Raw genomic sequence first — 7,664 nt, forward strand, 5'->3', positions numbered from 1 at the left:
ACTCTAAACACATATCTTTCTATAATAACACTGAATGTAAATGGACTAAAGGCTCCAAACAAAAGGGTATCATAATGGATAAAAAAAAAACAAGACCCATCTATTTTCTGTCTACAAGAGACACTTTTTCGACAGGAAGACTCAGATTGAAAGTGAGGTGATGGAGAACTACCTATCATGCTACTGGAAGTCAAAAGAAAGCTGGAGTAGCCATACTTATATCAGACTAACTAGACTTTAAATTAAAGGCTGTAACAAGAGATGAAGAGGGCATTATAAAATAATTACGGGGTCTGTCCATCAGGAAGAGCTAACAATTATAAATGTCTATGTGCCTAAGATGGGAGCCTCCAAATATATGAAACAATCACAAACATAAGCAACCTTCTTGATAAGACTGTGGTAATTGCAAGGGACTTTAATACCCAACTTACAACAAAGGATAAATCATCTAGACACAGGATCAATAAAGAAACAAGGACCTTCTTTTTTGGCCAGAACCACAATCTTCCAGTAATTCGCCAAAATGACCAACACAAAGGGAAAGAGGAGAGGTACTTGATATATGTTCTCTAGGCCTTTTAGAAAACATGAAGTTGTTGCTTTGGCTAAGTACATGCGAATCTAAAATAAAGGTGATATTTTGGACATCAAGGGAATGGGCACTGTTTAAAAAGGAATGCCCTGCAAATGTTACCATGGCAAAACAGGAAGAGTCTACAGTGTTACCCAGCATGCTGTTGCCCTTGTAAACAAGTTAAGGGCAAGCTTCTTGCTAAGAGAATTAACGTATGTATTGAGCACGTTAAGCACTCAAAGAGCTGAGATAGCTTCCTGAAAAGTGTGAAGGAAAATGATCAGAAAAAGGAAGCGAAGGAGAAAGGTACTTGGATTCAACTGAAGCGCCAGCCTGCCCCACCCAGAGAAGCAAACTTTGTGAGAACCAATGGAAAGGAGACTGAGCTGTTGGAACCCATTCCCTATGAAATCATGGCATGATACATGTAAAAAAAAAAAAAAGACATCAAGACTGTAAAATTATTCCTTTTAATTGAGTAGCAGCATGGTATCCTCTTCCACAAAGAAGTAAAGAAAATTTTATATCCAAAATCATTGGGGGACGGCTTTATTCAAATTCTGTGGTTTTTGAGACACCTGGATGACTCATTTAAGCATCTGACATTGGCTCAGGTCATGATCTTGCAGTCCATGAGTTTGAACATCAGACTCCGTGCTGACAGCTCAGAGCCTGGACCCTGGATTCTGTGTTTCCCTCCTTCTCTGCCCTGCCCTGCTCATGCTCTGTCTCTGTCTCAAAAATAAAGATTAAAAAAAAGAGAGAAAAAAGAAACAAGGACCCTGAATGATGCACTGGATCAGGTGGACTTGACAGATATATTTAGAACTCTGCATCGCAAAGCAACAGAATATAATTTCTTCTCGAGTGCACATGGAACATTGTCCAAGATAAATCATATACTGGGTCACACAACAGCCTTTCATAAGTATAAAAGAATTGAGATCATACCAGGCACAATTTCAGACCACAATGCTATGAAACTTGAAATCAACCACGGGAAAAAGTCTGTGAAACCTCCAAAAGCATGGAGGTTAAAGAACACCCTACTAAAGAATGAATGCATCAACAAGGCAATTAGAAAAGAAATTTAAAAATATATGGAAACAAATGAAAATGAAAATAAAACAATCCAAATGCGTTGGGTTGCAGTGAAGGCAGTCCTGAGAGGAAAATACATTGCAATCTAGGCTTAGCTCAAGAAACAAGAAAAATCCCAAATACAAAATCTGACACTACACTTAGAGGCAATAGATGAACAGCAAACACCCCAAACCCATCAGAAGAAGAGAAATAATAAGTATAAGAGCAGAAAAAAATATATAGAATCTAAAAAAACTGGAGAGAAGCTCAATGAAACCAAGTGTTGGTTTTTTGAAAAAACAAACAAAATTGATAAACCTCTAGCCAGGTTTCTCAAAAAGAAAAGGGAGATGACCCAAAAAGATAAAATCGTGAATGAAAATGGAATGATTACAACCAATCCCTCAGAAATACAAGCAATTATCAGGGAATACTATGAAAAATTATATGCCAAAAAACTGGACAACCTGGAAGAAATGGACAAATTCCTAAACACCCACACACTTCCAAAACTCAAACAGGAAGAAATAAAAAACTTGAACAGACCCATAAACAGTGAAGAAATTGAATCAGTTATCAAAAATTTCCCAACTAATAAGAGTCCAGGACCAGATGGCTTCCCAGGGGAATTCTACCAGATATTTTTTTTTTTTTACGTTTATTTATTGGGGGTAGGGTCAGAGAGAGGGAGACACAGAATCTGAAACAGGCTCCAGGCTCTGAGCAGTCAGCACAGAGCCCGATGCGGGGCTCGAACTCACGGACAGCGAGATCATGACCTGAGCCGAAGTCGGCCGCTTAACCGACTGAACCACCCAGGCGCCCCTCTACCAGATATTTAAAGCAGAGATAATAGCTATCTTTAAGCTCTTCCAAAAAATAGAAAGGGAAGGAAAACTTCCAGACTCACTCCCGAAGTCAGCATTACTTTGATTCCCAAACCAGAAAGAGACCCAGCAAAAAAAGAGAACTACAGGCTATTATCCCTGATTGAGGGTGCAAAAATTGTCAATAAGATATGAGCAAATTGACTTCAACCGCATATAAAAAGAATTATTCACTATGATCGAGTGGGATCCATTCTTGGACTGCAGGGCTGGTTCAACATTCTCAAATCAATGTGATACATCATATTAATAAAAGAAAAGATAAGAACATGATCCTGTCATTCGATGCAGAAAAAGCATTTGACAAATTCAGCATCCTTTCTGAATAAAACCCTCGAGAAAGTCGGGATAGAAGGAGCATACTTAAATTTTTTTTTTCAACGTTTTTTATTTATTTTTGGGACAGAGAGAGACAGAGCATGAACGGGGGAGGGGCAGAGAGAGAGGGAGACACAGAATCGGAAACAGGCTCCAGGCTCCGAGCCATCAGCCCAGAGCCCGACGCGGGGCTCGAACTCACGGACCGCGAGATTGTGACCTGGCTGAAGTCGGACGCTTAACCGACTGCGCCACCCAGGCGCCCCTAGAAGGAGCATACTTAAACATCATAAAAGCCACTTAGGAAAAGCCCACAGCTAATATCTTCAATGGGGAAAAACAGAACTTTCCCCCTGAGATCAGGAACACCACAGGGATGTCCACTCTCACTGCTGTTGTTTAAAGAAGTGTTGTAAGCAATCAGACAATAGGAAATAGAAGGCATAAAAATTGACAAGATGATGTCAAGCTTTCACTTTTTGCAGATGACATGATATTATACATGGAAAACCTGACAGACTCCACCAAAATCTACTAGAATTGATACATGAATTCAGCAAAATCACAGGATACAAAATTAATGTACAGAAATCAGTTGCATTTTTGTACACTAATAATGAAGCAAAAGAAAGAAAAATAAACTGATCCGATTCACAATTGCACCAAGAATCATAAAATACCTAGGAATAAACCTAACCAAAGATTTAAAAGATCTTTACGCTGAAAACTATAGAAAGCTTATGAAGGAAATTGAAGAAGATATAAAGAAATGGAAACATGTTCCATGCTCATGGATTGGAAGAATAAATATTGTTAAAATGTCAATACTACCCAAAGCTATCTACATATTCATTGCAATCCAAATCAAAATTGCACCATCATTCTTCTTGAAGCTAGAGCAAGCAATCTTAAAATTTGTATGGAACCACAAAACACCCCGAATAGCCAAAGTAATAATGAAGAAGACCAAAGCAGGAGGCATCACAATCCCAGACTTTAGCCTTTACTACAAAGATGTAATCATCAAGACAGCATGGTATTGGCACAAAAACACACAGACCAATGAAATAGGAGAGAGACCCCAGAATTGGACCCACAAATGTATGACCAACTAATCTTTGAAAAAGCAGGAAAAATCCAATGGAAAAAAGACAGTCTCTTTAACATAACAACTGGTGCCTGGAGAACTGGGCAGCAACATGCAGAAGGATGAAATTAAACAAATTTCTCACACCATTCACAAAAATAAACTCAAAATGGATAAATGACCGGAATGTGTGACAGGAAACCATCAAAACCCTAGAGGAGAAAGCAGGAAAAAAACCTCTCTGACAGCCACACCAATTTCTTACTTGACACCTCTCCAAAGGCAAAGGTATTAAAAGTAAAATTGAACTATTGGGACCTCATGAAGATAAAAGGCTTTTTCATTGCAAAGGAAACATCAACAAAAATAAAAGAAAACCAACAGAATGGGAAAAGGTATTTGCAAATGCCCTATCGGACAAACGGCTAGTATCCAGAATCTATAAAGAACTCACCAAACTCCACACCCGAAAAACAATCCAGTGAAGAAATGGGCAGAAGACATGAGTAGACACTTCTCTAAAGAAGGCATCCGGATGGCCAACAGTCACATTAAAAGATGCTCATGGTCACTCTTCAGGGAAATACAAATCAAAACCACACTCAGATATCACCTCACGCTGGCTAAAATGAACAAATCAGTAGACTATAGATGCTGATGAAGATGTGGGGAAACGGGAAGCCTCTTGCACTGTTGGTGGGAGTGCAAACTCGTGCAGCCACTCTGGAAAACAGTGTGGAGGTTTCTAAAAGAGTTAAAAATAGTTCTACCCTATGACCCAGCAATAGCACTGCTAGGATTTTACCCGAGACACAGGACTGCTGAAGCATAGGGGCACTTGTAGCCCAATGTTTATAGCAGCACTTTCAACAATAGCCAAATTAGGGAAAGAGCTTAAATATCCAACTGATGAATGGATAAAGAAATTGTGGTTTATATACACAATGGAATACTACATGGCAATGAGAAAGAATGAAATCTGGCCTTTTGTAGCAACGTGGATGCAACTGGAGAGTTATGCTAAGTGAAATAAGTCATACAGAGAAACACAGATACCATGTGTTCACTCATGTGGATTCTGAGAAACTTGACAGAAGACCATGAGGGAAGGGGAGAGGGAAAAAAGAGAGGGAGGGAGCAAAACCATAAGAGACTCTTAAAAACAGAATAAACTGAAGGTTGATGGGGGGTGGGAGGGAGGGGAAAGTGGGTGATGGGCATTTTGGAGAGCACCTTTGGGGATGAACACTGGGTGTTGTATGGAAACCAATTTGACAATAAATTTCCTATTAAAAATTATTAGACTTCATAAAAATTTGTTTCCTTTCCCTTTCTTTTTTCCCACTTCTACCCCTTAACCTCTTTCTTTACATACTTATGAGACTTAATTTTGATTGAAATTTGGTTGTTTGCAGAGTCAAGCCATTTTCATCAGCTGTAGATTTATTACTATCAAGTTGCAAAGGAAAAAATGCCACAGACTTTAAAAACAATTCATGCGACTTTTTCCTCAAAATATTCTCAGCAATGTCAGTAACATTTATTGAAAGACCCCATGGTGATTACTTTGAAAATTATAAGCGTTCTAAAAGTTCTGGTCTGTGGAAATAATATTAGGTGTTTGACAATGGTCAATCTTGCCATGTTAAGCACCCGTTCTCTTGAAGAAACCACTCTATCCTGTGAGAACAAAAATGAACAATAAGCAGCCTTAGATTTCCTCCCTGATACATATGTTTTGAGAATTAAAGTGAAAAAATGATACACCTGAAACACTTTTAACTATCCAAAAAATAGGGGAAGTAATAGGAATATTTCAATCACAATGACAAACTCAACTGGCTTAAACAAACAAAAAAGTAAAGGAATTATTGACTGATGCAATTGAAGTCCAGGAATCTTTAGCTTCAGGAATGGCTAGATCACACGCTCAAGTGTTAACATAATCAGTGTGTGTACATGTGTATGTGTGTACTCCATTCTAGCATGCTTTCTGTATCAGTTTCTTTTTCAGACAGGTCTTCCTTTATGCTAATAAGAGCCTCAGATTCATGTTCTCACAGTTCAGCAACTGTAGTAGAAAGAGAGCTTCTCTTTCCTGTTAGTTACAACAAAAATCCCAGATTGCATCTCAGCCCAGTAAGGACCATGTAACTCTCCATGAACCAATTACTGAGGTCCACTAGATGGAATGTTATGATTGGTGAGACACAGCTCATACACTCTTCCCTGAAGTTGGGAGACTATCTCATCTAATCACATGGACACATATAGTAAAATTAGGGTGGTGTTTCCTGAAGGAACAAGAAATTTATACTGAAAGTGCAAAAACACTATAGGGTGTATTGGTTAAAATTTTTTTGGAATGTGAGTGCAAGAACAACCCAAAATTATAGCGGTTTAAACAAAAATAGAAGTTTATTTCTCTCCTACTTTCAAGAATCCCAGTGGTGGTCTCATTAGAACTAAGATATTCAAAGGTGTAAGATATCCAGATCAGTTACCTCGTCATTGCACGGTATAGTTCCTCTGTTCTAAAGGTCACCTCATAGTCTAATATGGATGCTGCAGCTCCAGCTATTACATCGTGGAAATTATGACCAAATGACAACACAGCCATTTGGTTGTATCTAGCTAATATATGGCCTGGAGTCTTGGAATATACGGCCTTTGAGTTACCATGCACAAGCCAAAAATAGGGGGTTAAAATACGTGGTTTTCAGATGAGAAAGATGAATAATAGGGAAAATCTAAAAGTCCTTACTACACATATTTAAATAAACAGTACAAAATAAGGAATAAGTGCTAAGACAAAATAAGATAATGATGGGTTTGGCTTTATATTTTGGGAACATTAAGCAGCTATAATTCCTGCTTATGATATTCCATGATTTAATAATTGCTTTTATCTTTTTAATAATTTTCACACTGAAAACAAAAAAAACCTTATTAAGCTCCTTGCATGCTGTGACAAAATTTTTAATACTCTTCTGTATCAAGAACACAATCTCTGGTAAATGAATGAGCATTTGACAAATCAATTAATGGCTTAAATGAACACAGAGTATTTTCTTTATGGTAAAAGACTCTTTCCATTTGATTTTAAGCGGCATAATTTCTTCTCACAGATTACTTCCAGATATTTTTTAAGAAGCAGGATGACCCAGAGGTACCTGGGTAGCACAGTTGGTTAAGCGTCAGACTCACAACTCACGAGTTTGAGGCCCACATTGGGCTCTCTGTTGTCCACGTGGAGCCTGCTTTGGATTCTCTGTCCCCCTTTCTCTCTGCCCCTCCTTTGCTCATTCTCTCTATATCACTCTCTCTCTCCCTCTCAAAACTAAACATTAAAAAAAATTTAAGTTTTTTTAATGCCTCACCCAACTTTATGTGAGAAAAAGAAACTCTTCTTTCTTTAATGGCCTGACTAATGGGAGAACAGATGGAAATAAAAAAGGGAAGTACCACTGGCCAATACTCTGAAAGTGACTGGTTGGGTACCTATGACCCAGAAAGGATCACAAAAGAGACTGATATGATTCATTGTCATCATAACTAAAAGTAATAATAATGACAGCATTTGTATTCATGCAGGGTCTCCTTTCAATTTCATGATTCACCTACAAGACCTCAATTCTCATGCCACCTCCTATCAAAGCAGAGAATGAGGGCAACAAGGAGGTGATGGTCTTTGAGAGCTGTTTGTCAGAGT

At 38.3% G+C, this 7,664-nt stretch overlaps 1 pseudogene; it reads left to right on the forward strand.

Annotated features, from left to right (window-relative positions):
* Window positions 1–526: 526 nt before the first annotated feature.
* LOC109258864 (60S ribosomal protein L21-like) lies at window positions 527–1,032 on the forward strand (annotated as a pseudogene).
* Window positions 1,033–7,664: the final 6,632 nt, after the last annotated feature.

Source organism: Panthera pardus, unplaced genomic scaffold (genome assembly GCF_024362965.1).
Source record: "Panthera pardus isolate Hobbes unplaced genomic scaffold, ASM2436296v1 HiC_scaffold_22, whole genome shotgun sequence".
In the NCBI taxonomy this organism is placed as follows: Eukaryota; Metazoa; Chordata; class Mammalia; order Carnivora; family Felidae; genus Panthera; species Panthera pardus.